Below are 16,219 nucleotides of genomic sequence, written 5' to 3' on the forward strand. Positions count from 1 at the left end.
AAGAGGGAAGGAAGGTTTCTTTGAAGAAATGACCATTGGGCTACTAAGTAAGAGATGGATATGAGCTACCTGAGTAAAGAGGAGGAGGAAGCAGCATTTGCAAAGAATCTGCAGTAGAAGACAAATATGATTGAATGACAGGATGTGTAGGAACACCATAGAAGCTGAGACTGAAGATTTGGTAGACCAGGCCGTGCTTTTCTGACCACCTTAAGGAATTTTCTGTCTTTCTAAAAGCAATGCTTAATCAAGGTTTTTCAAAGATTTTTCAAACTTTGATTAAATCAAAGTTTAATCAAGGGTTTTAATATGAACGTATGTGCTTTCTCAGTACATCATTATGGTTGTAGTGTAGAGAACCAATTGGCACAGGTAGACTGTCAGTTCAATGATCTGGGTGAAACATGGGTAGCTTAGATGAAGTGCTTCGGTAGAGGTGTAGATGTGTAAACAGTTTGGGGATGAAAGGTAGTATTAATAGGATTTATGGATAAAAGCATATGAGAAAATAAGGAAGAGGAAGATGTTTAAGGTGACAGACCTCTACTCAGTACAGTAAGATGTATGATCACAGAAATAAGGAATGGAAAAGAGGACTTGACTTTTAAAATTGGATCATTTGTCTGTTGTTCATGCTGAATTAGAGGCACGAATCATGTATTTGCCACACCTGTGAAACTTATAAATGTGCAAAGCCAGTTAGAAATATGAATCTGGACTCAAAAAGAAAAATCTAGGTCCACAAATGGTATGGGCATGATGAGATCACCTGGGGTAAAGAACCACAACAGTTAATAGCTGCATTAGGAAGAGAGCCCTCAAGGAGAAACAGAATAGCCAGACAGGAAGAAAATGAGAAGATTACTGTTTTGTGGAAGGCATGAAAATTGATGTTTCAAAATATAAGGAAAGCATAAACAGTGTCAAATGTTGAGATGAGGAAGACAGTCTTTTTTATTAGTTTTTGGTAACTTGGACTTTATGGGTGACCTTAGCAGGAATCAATTCAGGGTGTGATGGGGATGGAAGCTAGATGGGAAAAGACTAAGAAATAAGGGTGGAATGAGAATATGTGGAATTGCAGACAACTCTTTTTTTCCCCTATGAATGGAAGTTGAGAGAGAGGGTGTGGGAGTTAGTATAGGAAAGGAGGTCTGAGCTGGACAAAAGATAAATGAAGGAAAGGAAAAATATTCGAGGTAGAGAGAACAAAGTAAAGGGATGGAGGAGTATGGAGGAGGCAGGAGCATGCTTGGAATGCCTGAAGTACAGCCATAAGGACAGTGACTGGAACTGAGTGAGCAAGGCCATTAGATTTTACATTTTACTCTCAATGGGATGAGAACTACTCATTTGGAACTTTTGAGTAACGTGACACAACCAATTTTACTTTTTCGCTGAACTACCTTTTCAGATTGTTTGCCAGACAATAAGCAATAGACTAAAGAAGGCAGGAATGGACAGGCTGGGAGCTGGGACCACTTGGGATCCTATTCAGTTGACATTAAGCTGTTACTTAGTTACCATCAACTATATGTCAGATGTCTGTAGTCTAGGCTAGAGAAATTGGTCACTTGGACAAGAGTGAAGGCAGACTGAGATAAAATTTGCGGATGGACTGAATGTAAGTATGGGAAGAGATCAGTGAAGGGCAATTTCAGGGTTTTGGCTTGAGCAATGTGATGAAGGGGTTGGGGTGGTCCATACTACGGAGAGAGCAGATTTCAAGAGGGGGTGGCAAGAGTTCATTTCTGGAGTTGTTAAAGGAACAGTCATTTTTTTTGCATAAGGTTCTTATGAGGATGAATGAAGTAATGACTAGGAAGGACTTTGCAAAGAACAGTAAACACTTCCTGAATTGTTCTTACAGTGGACAGTACTGAAAAACAGTATCCTGATTTAATGAGCACATAAACTGTGCTTTATTCTTGTCTTTGTCATTAACCTGCTCTGTGCCTTGAAGGAGTTTATGTATTCAATCTCAGTCTTTTCATTTTGGAGATTTTCCAAGCTGAGTATTATATGAATTTACTAGAAGGTCTGTAAGATCCTGATCAGTTGTTAATACCCTAGGATTCTGTGAAATGACTGATTAGTTATATATCTCAGCATGCTTTTTTACTTTATTGATGTTGATATTTTCCTTTTATAGTCAAGCCACTTCCAAAAATAGATATAGTAAATTTTTTGCAAGCATTGTTAATTATTCTATTTCAGGCTGTTGGGAGGTATTAATTAATAAAATCATAAAAAAACTAGCAAACTTCTCTCACTGTAAAATTATCATTGTAAAACAAAACAACCTTCCTAGAGGTGGAGAAATATATCCATTTTTACCCTTAATATGTATGCAGCTATTTTGAAATTAAATCTTTGATCTCTGTTGTAAGATTTTAGAAACTTAGATACAAACTTGGAGGACTGTGGAGCAGAGAGCCTAGGGAGTTTTGAGATTTAATTACTTCTTTTAAAAAGTAAACTTTAGTCAATTAAGGAGCCATGATTTGTCTTCTATTATTAAATTAACTGAATCATGCAATAAAATATCAGTGGAGACTACAGTCCTCATTTGGACAGGAACTGCTGTTTTAATTATTTATAGTGCCAAATCTGTCCAAACAGTTACTACCATAAATGTAATAGAGGGAAAGAAAAATTCAAAAACTACTTTTCCTTGTACATCAGGATTTTTTAAAAGTTTGTTTACTCTTGAGACCTCCTAAGATTTCATCCTTAGGGTATTGCAGCAATGTCAGTGCCCAATAGTTGTTCTTAGAACCTAAATTATTAGTACACTGTATGGTTCTGGTGACTAGGTATGAGCTGTGTGGAGGAGTGAGAAGTATTGTTCCTTTTTCAAAAAAAATATTTTAATTATTCATTTGACAGCACAAGAAAGGGGAGTGGCAGGCAGAGAAAGAGGGAGAAGCAGGCTCCTTATTGAGCAGGGAGCCTGATATGGAGCTTGATCCCAGGACTCTGGGATCATGGCCTGAGCTGAATTCTTCCAGCTTACCTGACTGAGCCACCTAGGTGGTCAAGAAGTATTGTTCAAATAAAAGATTGAACTGAAACAATCTCTTGATGTGTTTTATTTCTACTAAAGATGCTAAATGTATGTTAGATTATTAGTATCTACCTTATTAAATGTAAGCAGAGGCAACATTCCTATTATGAAAATATGCAGTTGAGAGGGGCTTGAATTTTCTTTAAGAGAGGCTTACTTACTACTGTTATTTTTAAAAATATTTTATTTATTTATTCATGAGAGACACAGAGATAGAGGCAGAGACATAGGCAGGGGGAGAAGCAGGCTGCTTATAGGGGTACTGGATAGGGGACTCAATCCCAGGGCTCTGGAATCATGACCTGAGCCAAAGGCAGATGTTCAACCACTGAGCCACCCAGGTGCCCCACTACTGTTGTTATTGATATACTTTTTACCTTTTAAAATTTTGATTACAGGGGAACCTGGGTGGCTCAGTTGATTGTGTCTGCATTTGGCTCAGGTCATGATCCCAGGGTCCTGGGATAGAGTCCCTCATTGAATTCCCTGTTCAGTAGGAGTCTCTTCTCCCTCTCCTTCTGCCCCTTCCACTTGTGCATGTGCTCACTCTCTCTCTTTCTCATAAATAAATAAATAAATAAATAAATAAATAAATAAATAAATAAAAATCTTTTTTTAAAAGTTTTAATTCTAGTATAGTTAACATACAATGTTATATTAGTTTCAGGTATACTATAGAGTGATTCAACAATTCTATACATTATGCAGTGCTCATCACAATAAATGTACTCTTAATCCCCTTCACCTGTTTTACCCTTTTCCCTCCCCCAAACTCCCCTCTGGTAACCACCACTTTGTTCTTTATAGTTCAGAGTTTGTTTTTCGGTTTGTCTCTTTTCATCGTTCATTTATTTTGTTTCTTAAATTCCAGATATGAGTGAAATCATAAGATGTTTTTCTCAGACTGACTTATTTCTCTTAGCATAATACTCTCTAGCTCCATCCACATCATTGCAAATGGCAAGATTTCATTTTTTTATGACTCATATTCCAGTGTGTGTGTGTATATGTGTGTTTATGCACCACATCTTTCCATAAGCGTGTGTGTGTGTACGTACCACATCTTTCCATAAGCATGGGATATCTTTTCACTTAGGTTGTCTTCAATTTCTTTAATCAGTGTTTTATAGTTTCCAGAGTACGGGTCTTTCACAATTGTTAATGGGATTTTTTCTTAATTTCTCTTTCTGCTACTTCATTATTAGCATATGGAAATACAACAGATTTCTGTATATTGATTTTTATATCCTGTGATCTTACTGAATTCATTTATTCAGTTTAGTAGTTTTTTGATGGAGTCTTTAGTGTTTTCTCTATATAGGATCGTTTCCTCTGCAAATAGTGAGTTTTACTTCTTATCAGTTTGTATGCCTTTTATTCCTTTTTTTTTGTTGTCTGATTGCTGTGGCTGATACTTCCAGTACTATATTGAGTAAAAGTGGTAAGAGTGACATTCTTGTCTTTTTCCTGATCTTAGGGGAAAAGCTCTCAGTGTTTCCCCATTGAGGATGATGTTGGCTCTGGGTTTTCATATATGGTTTTTATTATACTGAAGTATATTCTCTTTGGACCTACTTTGCAGAGGGGTTTTTATTTATCACGAATGGAGGTTGTATTTTTTCAAATGCTTTTTCTGCATCTGTTGAAATAATCATATGGTTCTTATTCTTTTTCTTGTTGATGTGATGTATCACATTGATTGATTTGCAAATATTGAACCACCTTTTCATCGTAGGGATAAATCCTACTTGATCACGGTGAATGACTTTTTAAAATGTGTTGTTGGATTTGGTTTACTAATATTTTGCATCTATGTTCATCAGAGAAATTTGTCTGTCGTTCTTTTTTACTGTGGTTTCTTTATCCAGTTTTGGTATCAGGGTAATGCCAGCCTCATAGAATGAATTTGGGACGTTTTCTTGCCTCTTCTTATTTTTTGGAATAGTGTGAGAAGAATATGTGTTAACTCTTCTTTAAATGTTTGTTAGAATTAGCCTGTGAAGCCATCTGGTTCTAGACTTTTGTTTGTTGGGAGTTTTTTGATTAGTGATTCAATTTTTTTTTAAGATTTTATTTATTTACTCATGAGAGACACACACAAACACACACAGAGAGAGAAAGAGGGAGAGGGAGAGAGAGAGAGAGAGAGAGAGAGGCAGAGACACCGACAGAGGAGAAGCAGGCTCCATGCAGGGAGCCTGATGTGGGACTTGATTCTGGGACTCCAGGATCACACCCTGGGCTGAAGGCAGGCACCAAACCGCTGAGCCCCCCAGGGATTCCCAGTGATTCAATTTTATTACTGGTAATCAGTCTGTTCACTTTTTTTTTCTTATTTTATTTTATTTTTTTCACTTTTTTTTTCTAGTTCTTCCTGGTTTAGTTTTGTGAAGTTCTGTGTTTTTAGGAATTTATCCAGTTCTTCCAGGTTGTCCAATTTATTGGTATATAATATTTTGTAATATTCTTATTATCCTTTTTATTTCTGTTTAGCTGGTATTTCTCCTCTTTCATTTCTGATTTTGAATTCTTTCTTTCTTTCTTTTTTTCTTTCTTTCTTTCTTTCTTTCTTTCTTTCTTTCTTTCTTTCTTTCTTTCTTTCTTTCTTTCTGGATGACTCTGGCTAAAGTCATTTGTCATTTGTTGATCTTTTCAAAGAATCAGCTCCTGGCTTTATTGATCTGTTCTATTATATTTTTAGTTTCTGTTTAATTTATTTCTAATCTTTTTGAAGTTTTTATTTAAATTCCAGGCAGTTAACCCTCAGTGTAATAATAGTTTCAAGTATACAATCAGTGATTCAGCACTTCCATTTAACACCTGGTGCTAACGCATCACAAACGCACTCCTTAGTCTCCATCACCTATATAACCTATCCCCCACTACCTGCCCTCTGATAACCACCAGTCTGTTTTATATAGTAAGAGTTTATTGGTTGCATCTCTTTTTTCCTCTTTGCTCATTTGTTTTGTTTCTTAAAATCCACAGCAGAGTGAAATCATATGTATTTGTTTTTCTCTGGCTGACTTATTTCACCTAACATAATACTCTCTAGCTCCGGGAATCCCTGGGTGGCTCAGCGATTTAGCGCCTGCCTTTGGCCCAGGGCGCGGTCCTGGAGACCCGGGATCGAATCCCACGTCAGGCTCCCGGTGCATGGAGCCTGCTTCTCCCTCTGCCTGTGTCTCTGCCTCTCTCTCTCTCTCTCTCTCACTGTGTGCCTATCATAAATAATTAAAAAAAATACTCTCTAGCTCCATCCATGTCATTGCAAATGGCAGGATTTCATTTTTTATGGCTAAGTAATATTCCATTATCATCTATACACACACTACATATTCTTTATTCATCAGTTCATATTCATATTCATATTCTTTATTCAGCAGCACCTGGGCTGCTTCCATAATTTGGCTATTGTAAATAATGCTGATATGAACATCAAGGTGCATGTATCCCTTTGAATTAGTATTTTTGTATTCTTTAGGTAAATACCCAGTAGTGTGGTTGGCTGGATTAAAGATTGTTCTATTTTTAACTTTTTGAGGAACCGCTACTGTTTTCCATAGTGGCTGCACCAGTTGCCATTACACTACTGATCATCAGGGAAAAACGAATCAAAACTGTAATGAGATATTGCCTCACACCTGTCAGAATGGCTAGTATAAACACAGAAAACAACAAGTGTTGACAAGGATGTGAAGAAAGGGGAACCCTCTTGTGCTGTTGATGGGAATGCAAACTGGTACAGCCACTCTGGAAAACAGTATGGAAGTGCCTCTAGTCTTTATTATTTCCTTCCTTCTACTGGTTTTGGATTTTGTTTGTTGTTCTTTTTTCTCCCTCCTTTAGATGTAAAGTTAGGTGGTTTTGGGGTAAATTTTTCTTGCTTCTTGAGGTAGGCTTGTATTACTTTAAGCTTTCTTCCGAGGATGGCCTCTTTTGTTGTATTCCACAGATTGTGGACACATGTTTTCAAATTCACTTGTCTCTGTGTATTTTTTTATTTCGTCTTTGATTTATTGGTTGACCCATCATTGTTTAGTAGCATGTTATTTAGCCTCATTGTATTTGTGGTCTTCCCAGATTTTTTTCTTGTGGTTGATTTCTCGTTTCATAGCATTATGGTCAGAAAAGATGCATGGTAAGACTTCAATCTTAAAATTTGTTTAGACTTGTTTTGTGGCCTAATATGTGATCTATTCTGGAGAATGTTCCATGCGTACTTGAAAAGAATATGTATTTTACAGTTTTGGGATGGAATGTTCTGAATATATTTGTTAGATCCATCAGGTCCAATGTGTCATTCAAAGCCACTGTTTCCTTATTGGTTTTCTGTTTACATGATCTACCCATGGATGTAAATGGGGTGCTTTAGACCCTACTATTATTGTATTTCTATTGATTACTTCCTTTATTCTTTGTGACAGCTGTTTTGTGCATTTGGGTGCTCTCTGGGGTGCATCAGTATTCACAGTTGTTATTTTTTCTTGTTGGATTGTTCTCTCCATGATTATATAATGTTCTTCTTTGTATCTTGTTATAGTCCTTGTTTTAAAGTTTATTTTGTCTGATATAAGTTTTATTACTTCAACCTTTTTTCACTTTAATTTGTGTGATAAATGCTTTTCCATCCATTCCCTTTCAATCTGCATGTGTTCTTAGGTCTGAAATGAGTGTCTTGTAGAGAGTGTAGAGATGGATCTTTCTTTTTTTATCCCTTTTATTACCCTGTGTCTTTCATTGGAGCATTTAGTCCATTTAAATTAGAAGTAATTATTGATAGGTCTGTACTTGTTATTTTGTTACTTGTTTTAGGTTGCTTTTGTAGTTCTTCTCTGATACTTTCCTCTCTTGCTCTCTTTTCATGGTTTGCTGGCTTTACTGATATGCTTGTATTCTTTTCTTTTTGTTTTTTGCATATCTTTTACTGGTTTTTGATTTGTGGTTACTATTAGGTTTGCATATAACATTTTTGCATATAGCAGTCTATGTTAGGTTACTGGTTGCTTATGTTTGAACCCATTCTTTATTCCTTTGCCCACACCATTTTAGGTATATGGTATCGTATTTTACTTCTTTTTATTTTGTGAATCTCTTAGCTTATTTATATATGTGCTTCATTTAACTGCTTTTGTGCTTCCTACTTTTCTTACTCCTCTTTATAGTCTTTCTTTTCACTTAAAAAGTCCCCTTTATATATTTCTTGTAGGGCTGGTTTAGTGGTCATGAATTTCTTTAACTTTTGTTTGTCTGAGAAGCTGTTTATCTCTCCTTCATTTCTAAATAATAGCCTTGCTGGATTGAGTATTCTTGCCTGCAGGTTTTTTTTTTTTCTTTCAGGATTTTTAATATATCATGCTATTCTCTTCTGGCTTGTCAAGATTCTGCTGAAACATCAGTTGATAGCCTTATAGGGTTTCCTTTATATGTAACTGTTTTCTTTTCTCTTGCTTTTAAATTCTCTATCATTACTTTTTTCCATTGTAATTGCTATATGTCTTGGTGTGGACCTCTTTGAGTTGATTTTGTTGGGGGCTCTCTGTGCCTCCTGGATCTTGGATGTCTGTTTCCTTCCCTAGATTTAGTAAGTTTTCAGCCATCATTTCTTCAAATATGTTCTGCCTCCTTTTCTCTCTCTTGTCCTTCTGGGTTTCCCTATAATGCAAATGTTGTTATGCTTCATGATATTGCTGAGTTCCCCAAATCTATTGTTTGTTTGTTATTTATTTATTTATTTATTTATTTATTTATTTATTTATTTATTTTCTGTTTCTGGGTTCATCTTTATTGCTTTTCACTACTCCATCTTCTAGGTTGCTGATACATTCCTCTTATTCCTCTACTATTTATTCTATCTGGTATATTTTTAATATCAGTTATTGAGTTCTTCATCTGTAATTGGTTCTTTTTTTCCCTCTTTTTAAGCATCTCACTGAGGTCCTCCACTCTCTTCTCAAGTGAGTATCTTTATGACCATTACTTTATTGTACTTATTTTTTAAAAGATTTACTCATTTTTTTATAGAGAGAATGTATGAGAGTGGTGGGAGAGGCAGGGGGAGAAAGAGAAAATCCTTAAGTAGACTCCCTGCTAAGCAGGGAGCTCAACATGGGACTTGAAGACCCTAGGATCATGACCTGAGCCAAAACCAAGGGTCAGTCACTTAACCAACAGAGCCACCCAGGTGCTCCTTTGTGTGACCATTACTTTAAATTCTCTATAAGGTATATTATTTATCTCAATTTTGTTTAGCTCTCTTGTGATGATTTTATCCTTTTGCTTCATTTGATACATATTCCTCTGTCTCTTCATCTTGACTAATTCTCTTTGTCTCTTCCTGTGTGTTAGAAAAGTCAGTTACATCTCCTGCTCTTGAAAATAGTGGCCTTGAAGGAAGAGGGCCTGTGGTGCCCTGCAGTGCCACATAATCTCTTGTTCATCATAATCTAGCACTTCAGGAGTGTCTTCTAGGTATGTTGCCTACATCCTGGTCTTATGGCTGAACTGCTTTTGCTGTTAGTGCAGTTGTCTTCAGTTGCTCTCTTTGCCTGATGTGGACAGAATTTGTTCCCTTTGGTATCATTTGGCCAGTCTGGTGCCACTTTGGCTTGAGTGGAGTTTGACCAAGCATTTATTTTCCAGAGCTGCAGTAGGACTGAACTGCGGGTGCTTTCCCTGTGTTATCCCCAAGAAGCTTTCACAGGTGGGGAGGATCTGTAGTCAGACCAGATGTCTCCCTCCAGCCTATTGCTGGGACTATAATAGGAGCGGCATGTGTGGTTCTCCTCCCCTCTCCCTGATGCTGGAGCCACTTTGGAGTGGTGCTGGCTCCTACTGGGGCTGCTTGCGTATTGTCAGGTTTGTGGCATCACTTTGGATGGGCTCTAGCCAAGGGTGTATTGAAGGAGGGAAGCCTGCAGGAGTACATAGGGGTGGGGCATGTAGTGTTAGTAAGGTTTGAGCAAGTCTGTTCTGGGAGAGACCTGTAGCTGAGGCCTAGGTTGAAGGGGCATTGGCCTGAGAATGAGAGGGCAGGGCATACTGTTAGCAAGTTATTCTGTACAGTGTTGACACTATCTTCATTCCCTGTTTAGGCTAGGAGTCAGGATTGGAAATGGTGCCTAGCAGATCCTGTGTTTTTGTAGGAGTCTCCCAATGATCCCTGTCCCTCCAGTACAAACTCGGAGATTAGTAAAGAAATCTCTCTACTGTATACCCCAGATGTTATTCAAATTGCTACTCCTATGCTGTATTTCTGTGGGGCTGTTTGTTGTGCTGTCTCTTTAAGGGTGGGAACTCCATTTCCTCTAGCCCTTCTGACTCTCCCAAAGTTGAGCCCACTGATTTTTTTAAAATTCCAGGTGTTAAGTTGCTGATTGTAAGAATTTGCCAAATTACGCCCCTCTGTTTTTTTAAAGCCAAATATTATGGAGATTTGTCTTCCCCATGCAAGTTCTCTGTGCCTGGGGTTTCTGGTATGAAGGTCTGCTCCCCTCCCCTCTCCATATCTATAGCATCCTTGTCTCCTGCAGACAGTCTCAAGGGTCCCTTTAGCTCCCAACTGTGTCTCTGCCTTTCCTATTCTCTTCAATGTGGCCTCTTCTCTACATTTAGTTGTGGAGAGTCTGTTCTGGAAGGCTTTGGGTTGTTTTCTGGGTTATTTACAGTGATGTGGATGTTATGTATTTGCATCTGTGGGATGATATGAGCTTAGCATTGTCCTCTTCTGCCATCTTCCCTGGAAGTCTCTTGACATACTTTTTACCCAATGCTGGAAGTGCTGAGGATGACATATTGTATTAATGTGGGATGCTGTTGTTGCAGGAATATGATTTTACTTCTAATCCCTGGAAAGAAAATCCTTCTATTCTAGTCCATTCCTTCCAACTGGCTGAATCCTCTCCATACATTGGATCTCAATGGCCTTTAACAAGTACTAAAATTATAGGGACAAATGCAGCTGCTTTTACGTACCCAGATAGGAAAACAAGGCACAGTGTGGTTATCAAAGTAGCCCTTTTAATGCAAAGTTGCCTAATAATGGTCCTAACCATCTTTTAAATACCTGCTATTGTCCAAACATTGGGCTGCCTGATTTAGTTTCCCCTTATCCACCTACACAGATATTTAGGCAGAAGGTAAACCTCCTTAGCAGAGCATCAGCCCTCACTTTGAACCCCGCAGGCACTGCCAGTTTTGTAGTTGGTGCCATAACATTCTGCCTTGTTTTCCTCCCTATCTATAACTACTTTCCCAGTTCCTGCCCTGGACAGGTTGGGACTGCTCTGGGCATTCTTCCAGCAAATGGCTGCTTATTAGCTCACTTCCTCCAGAGTCTCAGCAGGGAAGACTGACCTGTGTGGCCTTATCTGAACCATAGATTTTCTTTCTTGTATTGAGCTGCAGCCCCAAATTTTATAAAGATGTCTATACCTGTGATCCTATTCTTGACATCCCAACATATCACTTGCTGCTAATCACCCTCACAATACCCTCTAAGAAGGTATTTTATAACGAGAAACTTAGAGAAAGTAGCTTACTTGCTCAAGGTCATATAACTGGTGTTTGAGCATGAATTCAGATCCACATTCTATTTACTATTCTTTGCTGTGTCTATCATTATATTTTACTCATTCTTAATTTCAGCTGCTCTTATATGAAAGACTAGCAAGTGTTCAAATTTCACTCACATGTTATACTCTTAGAGCAAGTGAGTAACATGTTAAACCTCACTATTCTCAGAAATAGTTCTGAGAATATTCTCTTTATTTAAGCTTGCCCTGGGCTTAATGAACCCTTGCTCTACTTCCTAAGGTTTTTTTTTTATGTACAGTTAGCCAGTATACTGACTATACATTTGAAAAGTTGGCCAAATGCCACATCTGGGGCATGGAGTTCCACTGCACTGCTGTAGGGAGAATGCACTTTCTCTCAGGCTGTCTGCTATTCTGAGAGAGGAAATTCATGCCCTGAGTCTTACCTTACCAAACCAACTCTGGTCTTGCAGTATGAGTGGATGACAATAATTAACTCCTTAATTCCTGAAGTGTTTGTTCCAAACAGTGATTTCAGTTGTATATTTGTTACTGGAAAAGCATTTTCCCATAGGATCAAGGCTGTACATGATGGTTAGGAAGGCACGGCCTACAGGAGAAGAAAGACCAGTTAGGACAAAGCCAGCTCAAGGAGAAGGCTTAAATTATTCATTTCACCACTTTATTGGTAAATAGCCCTTTGTTTGGATAGCTAGAAATCTAAATCCATGCAAATCATTGTTTATTTAGCACAATATGCAAAATCTTTGCAGCTTAAGATCTTCATCTCTCCACTTCCACCAACCCCTTTATGATATTTGAAACCAGGCAACCGAAGCCTTGGCTCATGTCTCACATTTCCTATAAAGAGTGTCAGTCTTATATCATTGATTCATTACAAGCAAACTATTGATTGTGCTGGAAAAATACAAGTATCTCTGAAGGCACACACGTAACATCCTAACATTTGTTTACACATCTTTGTGAAATTGATTGAGATTTTTCCCATAAGAATTATTCCCAGATGGATGGGTGGAAAGTGGGTCTATTAAGGGTAAAGGCAGAGATGCTAGATTTGTGATGCTAGAGGAGGGGGGTAAGCCACTAAAGCAGCCTTCTAGGTGTGCCTGTTTTTCCCAAGCCGACCCTCTTGATTGAGGAGTGTCATGACTGTTCAAGATGGATGCTGGTAAGATCCTTAAAGGCAACTGGTGCCTCCTTCCAAACTGAGATGAAAGAATACCAATGTCCATTTTTCTTACAGCATCTCTACATCTGGGCCTCTCCAGATTAACTTTATGGCCTATTTTATTTCTCCCTTACATGTATTAGAAACAGAGGGTTAATCAAAAATGTTATTGCTTCAAAAGTAACAAAACGTGTTACTTGTTTGGCTGGTGCCCATATACTTAAGTTTCTGAAGGAAGAATTGTCATGCCTAATAGATTTGATGAGCCCACTGAGCCTGGATGCATTCTTTGGCTTGTAGATTCATTTCCATTTCAGTATCTTTGCAGACCTCTTTAAGCAAACACTGAGATTGTGGTAGACCCAGTGTCTCAGTAACATATTTGCTGAATTATTGAAGGCAAGGGCCAGGCATATTCTAAGGTGCCATCACGGTTGAGTATCTCCAATCTCTTGCATTTTCAAAGTTTTACAGATTCATTTAGGAGTAAAGCTGTCTCTGAAAAGACATCCTTTGAGATGTTATTTAGATTTGGTAACATTTTCAGAGTGTCTCAATATTGGAAATTTGTTCTCACTTTTCTCACATGATTTCTATTTTATTACTTCTTGCCAAAAGGTAGGTAAAGATAAGGAGAGTTTTTTTAAAAATGCTACTTATGCTCCTCATTGCCAGTACTGTTTCAAGCCTGGTGTACAGAAAGATGTTGAAACTTATTTCCATTATTCAGTTATTGGTGTTACTCTTGGTTTTTCACAAATTCTACTCCTAGTTCTTGTTTCAGATAACTTAAAATTTGTCACATTGCCTAAGAAATCACTCCACTAAATCAGGATATTTCTTTTATATTCCACCATGTTATATTCTAAAATGATCATTTGTACTGAGGGTGATTTTGAAAAAGTGAATAAGTAATACACAATTTCACTGGTTTTCTTATTAACAGCCTAGAAAGATGCACAGCGAGACTTCAAGAAATCCAATTAGGAATTCTGCATGAAGATAGGATTTGAAGAAATCTTCTTTTAAGGCCTGCTTTCATCCATTTGTGCCCTCTAGGAGGCCCCTATAATGGAGGAATGAGGGGACAAAAAGGGAAGAGAAGAGATTGCATCATACGTTATCAACACATATTCTAATGCATTTTTATTGAGGTATAATTTATATACAATAAAATTTAAGCTTAAAATTTTCAGTAAATTTTGACAGATGTACACACTTGTGGATATTCCCTCTATAAAGACACAGACCAATTTCATCATTCCAGAAAATGCCCCTCATCCATCTTCCTTGTAACCTAGTTATAGAGGCAATGCTTATTCCCATCATTCTCACTTAGTGTGCCTCTCTCTGATTTCATATAAATAAAATCATACAGTAGGTACTATTTTGTGCCTGTATTCTTTAACTCAGCATAATACTTTTGAAACTAATTTAAATTGTTGCATGTATGCATCATTTCTTTTTGTGTTCTGTGGTATGGATGTGTCCTACAATGGATGTTGCATTGTTTCCAGTTTTGGAGTATTATGAATGAAGGTGGTATGAAGATTCATATACAACTTTTTTTGTGTCGACCTGTATTTTAATTTCTATGGGGAAAGTAGTTAGGAATGGAATTGCTGGATCATAAGTCGGTGTATATTTAATTCTGTAAAAAGAAACCAGCTTTCCAAACTGGTTGTACCATTTTTCAGGATCCCTACCTCAGTGAATGAGAGTTCCAGCTGTTCTATAGCCTAAGATATGAATTGACATAGTCTTTTGATTTTTTATTTTTTAAAATATTTTATTTATTTGAAAGAGAGAGAAAGAGAGACCACAAGTCAGGGGGAAGGGCTGAGGGAGAGGGAGAAGCAGACTCCCCACTGAGCAGGGAGCCTGATGAGGGGCTCCATCCTGGGACACTGAGATCATGACCTGAGTGGAAGACAGACACTTAACTGAGCCACTCAGGTGCCCTGATACAGTCTTTTTAATAGAGTGTGTATAGTGGTAACTCATTGTGGTTTTAGTATGCATGTCTGATGACTAGTGATTTTGAGCATCTTTTTGTGTCCTTGTTGGCCACTCATGTATCTTTTATGAAGTATCTGTCCACATCTTTCACCCATTTTTCTATTAGCTTGTCTTAGTATTCACAAAAGTTCTTTTCATGTTAGGGATATGAGTCCAATATATGTGTTGTGAATATTTTCTCTCAGTATGTAGCTTGCCTTTTCAATTTCTTAAAGGTTGTCTTTTGAAGAACAGAAGTTTTAAATATTGATGAATGCCATTTTATCAATATTTTCTCTTATGACTAGTGCTTTTTGCATTCTACCTAAGAAACCACTGCCTGCCTCAAGTTAATGAGCATAACCTCCTATGTTTTCCTCTGTGGTATTTTGAGTTTTTTTTTTTTTTTTTAAGAATGTATTTATGAAAGACAGAGAGAGAGAGGGGGGCAGAGACACAGGCAGAGGGAGAAGCAGGCTCCATGCAGGGAGCCTGATGTGGGACTCGATCCCGGGTCTCCAGGATCAGGCCCTGGGCTGAAGGTGGCTTTAAACCACTGAATCACCCGGGCTGCCCGGTATTTTGAGTTTTAACAAATACAGTTAAGTTTGCAATCCATCTTGAGTTAATTTTATGTGTATTATGAGGAATGGGTCAAGATAAATTTTTTTCTATGCAGATATCTGCTTATCTGTTGAAATGATGTTTCTCTTCTCATTAAGTTGCATTTGTGCCTTTGTCAAAAGTCCATTTTCTGTGTAAATGTGAGTCTCCTTCTGGACTCTTTATTTTGTGATTTGTCTATTTCTAGACTAATATTACACTCTCTTAATTAAATCATACAATCAAGTAGTGTAAATTCTCTAACCTTTGATTCTTTTTCTAGATGTTTTAGCAATCTTGGTCCCTTTACTCACCATATAAACTTAATATCGTTTACTAATTTTTCAAAAAGTATGCTAAACTTTTGATTGAAATTGCTTTCAGTATATAGATAAATTCAGGCGAAATTCATATCTTCACAATATTGAGTCTTCTAACCCCTGAGTATATTATATCTCTCAATTTATTTGGATCTTCATTAATTTTTCTCACCAACATTTTATAGTTTTAAGTGACAGCTCATGAATCTTTTGAAAATATTGCTAGTAACTTCATGTTCTTTGATATTATTATAAATTATATTGAGTTTTTTAAAAAAGATTTATTTATTTTTTCATGAGAGACACAGAGAGAGAGAGAAAGAGAGAGAGAGAGAGAGAGACAGAGGCAAAGGGAGAGGGAGAGGGAGAAGCAGGCTCCATGCAGGGAGCCTGATGTGGGACTTGATCCTGGGACTCCTGAGATCACTCCCTGGGCCAAAGGCAGGCGCTAAACCACTGAGCCACCCAGGGATCCCCTGTATTGAGTATTTAATTTAGCTTTTTACTT

General features: G+C 37.5%; 1 protein-coding gene and 1 long non-coding RNA gene across 14 annotated transcripts in view; one reads left to right on the plus strand and one right to left on the minus strand.

The window, feature by feature from the left end:
* The window catches only part of NRG1 (neuregulin 1), a 1,069,619-nt gene that overhangs the window by 113,941 nt on the left and 939,459 nt on the right, over positions 1-16,219 (plus strand). The gene's annotated exons all lie outside the window — the stretch shown is intronic.
* LOC144283996 (uncharacterized) overlaps positions 1-16,219 on the minus strand; it is an 83,042-nt gene that overhangs the window by 50,368 nt on the left and 16,455 nt on the right. For all 5 annotated transcript variants that reach the window (XR_013352478.1, XR_013352476.1, XR_013352474.1 and 2 more), the window contains one exon: positions 12,048-12,211. This is a non-coding gene — a long non-coding RNA (uncharacterized LOC144283996). The remainder of the gene's footprint in view (positions 1-12,047; positions 12,212-16,219) is intronic.

This window comes from Canis aureus, chromosome 15 (genome assembly GCF_053574225.1).
Source record: "Canis aureus isolate CA01 chromosome 15, VMU_Caureus_v.1.0, whole genome shotgun sequence".
NCBI lineage: Eukaryota > Metazoa > Chordata > Mammalia > Carnivora > Canidae > Canis > Canis aureus.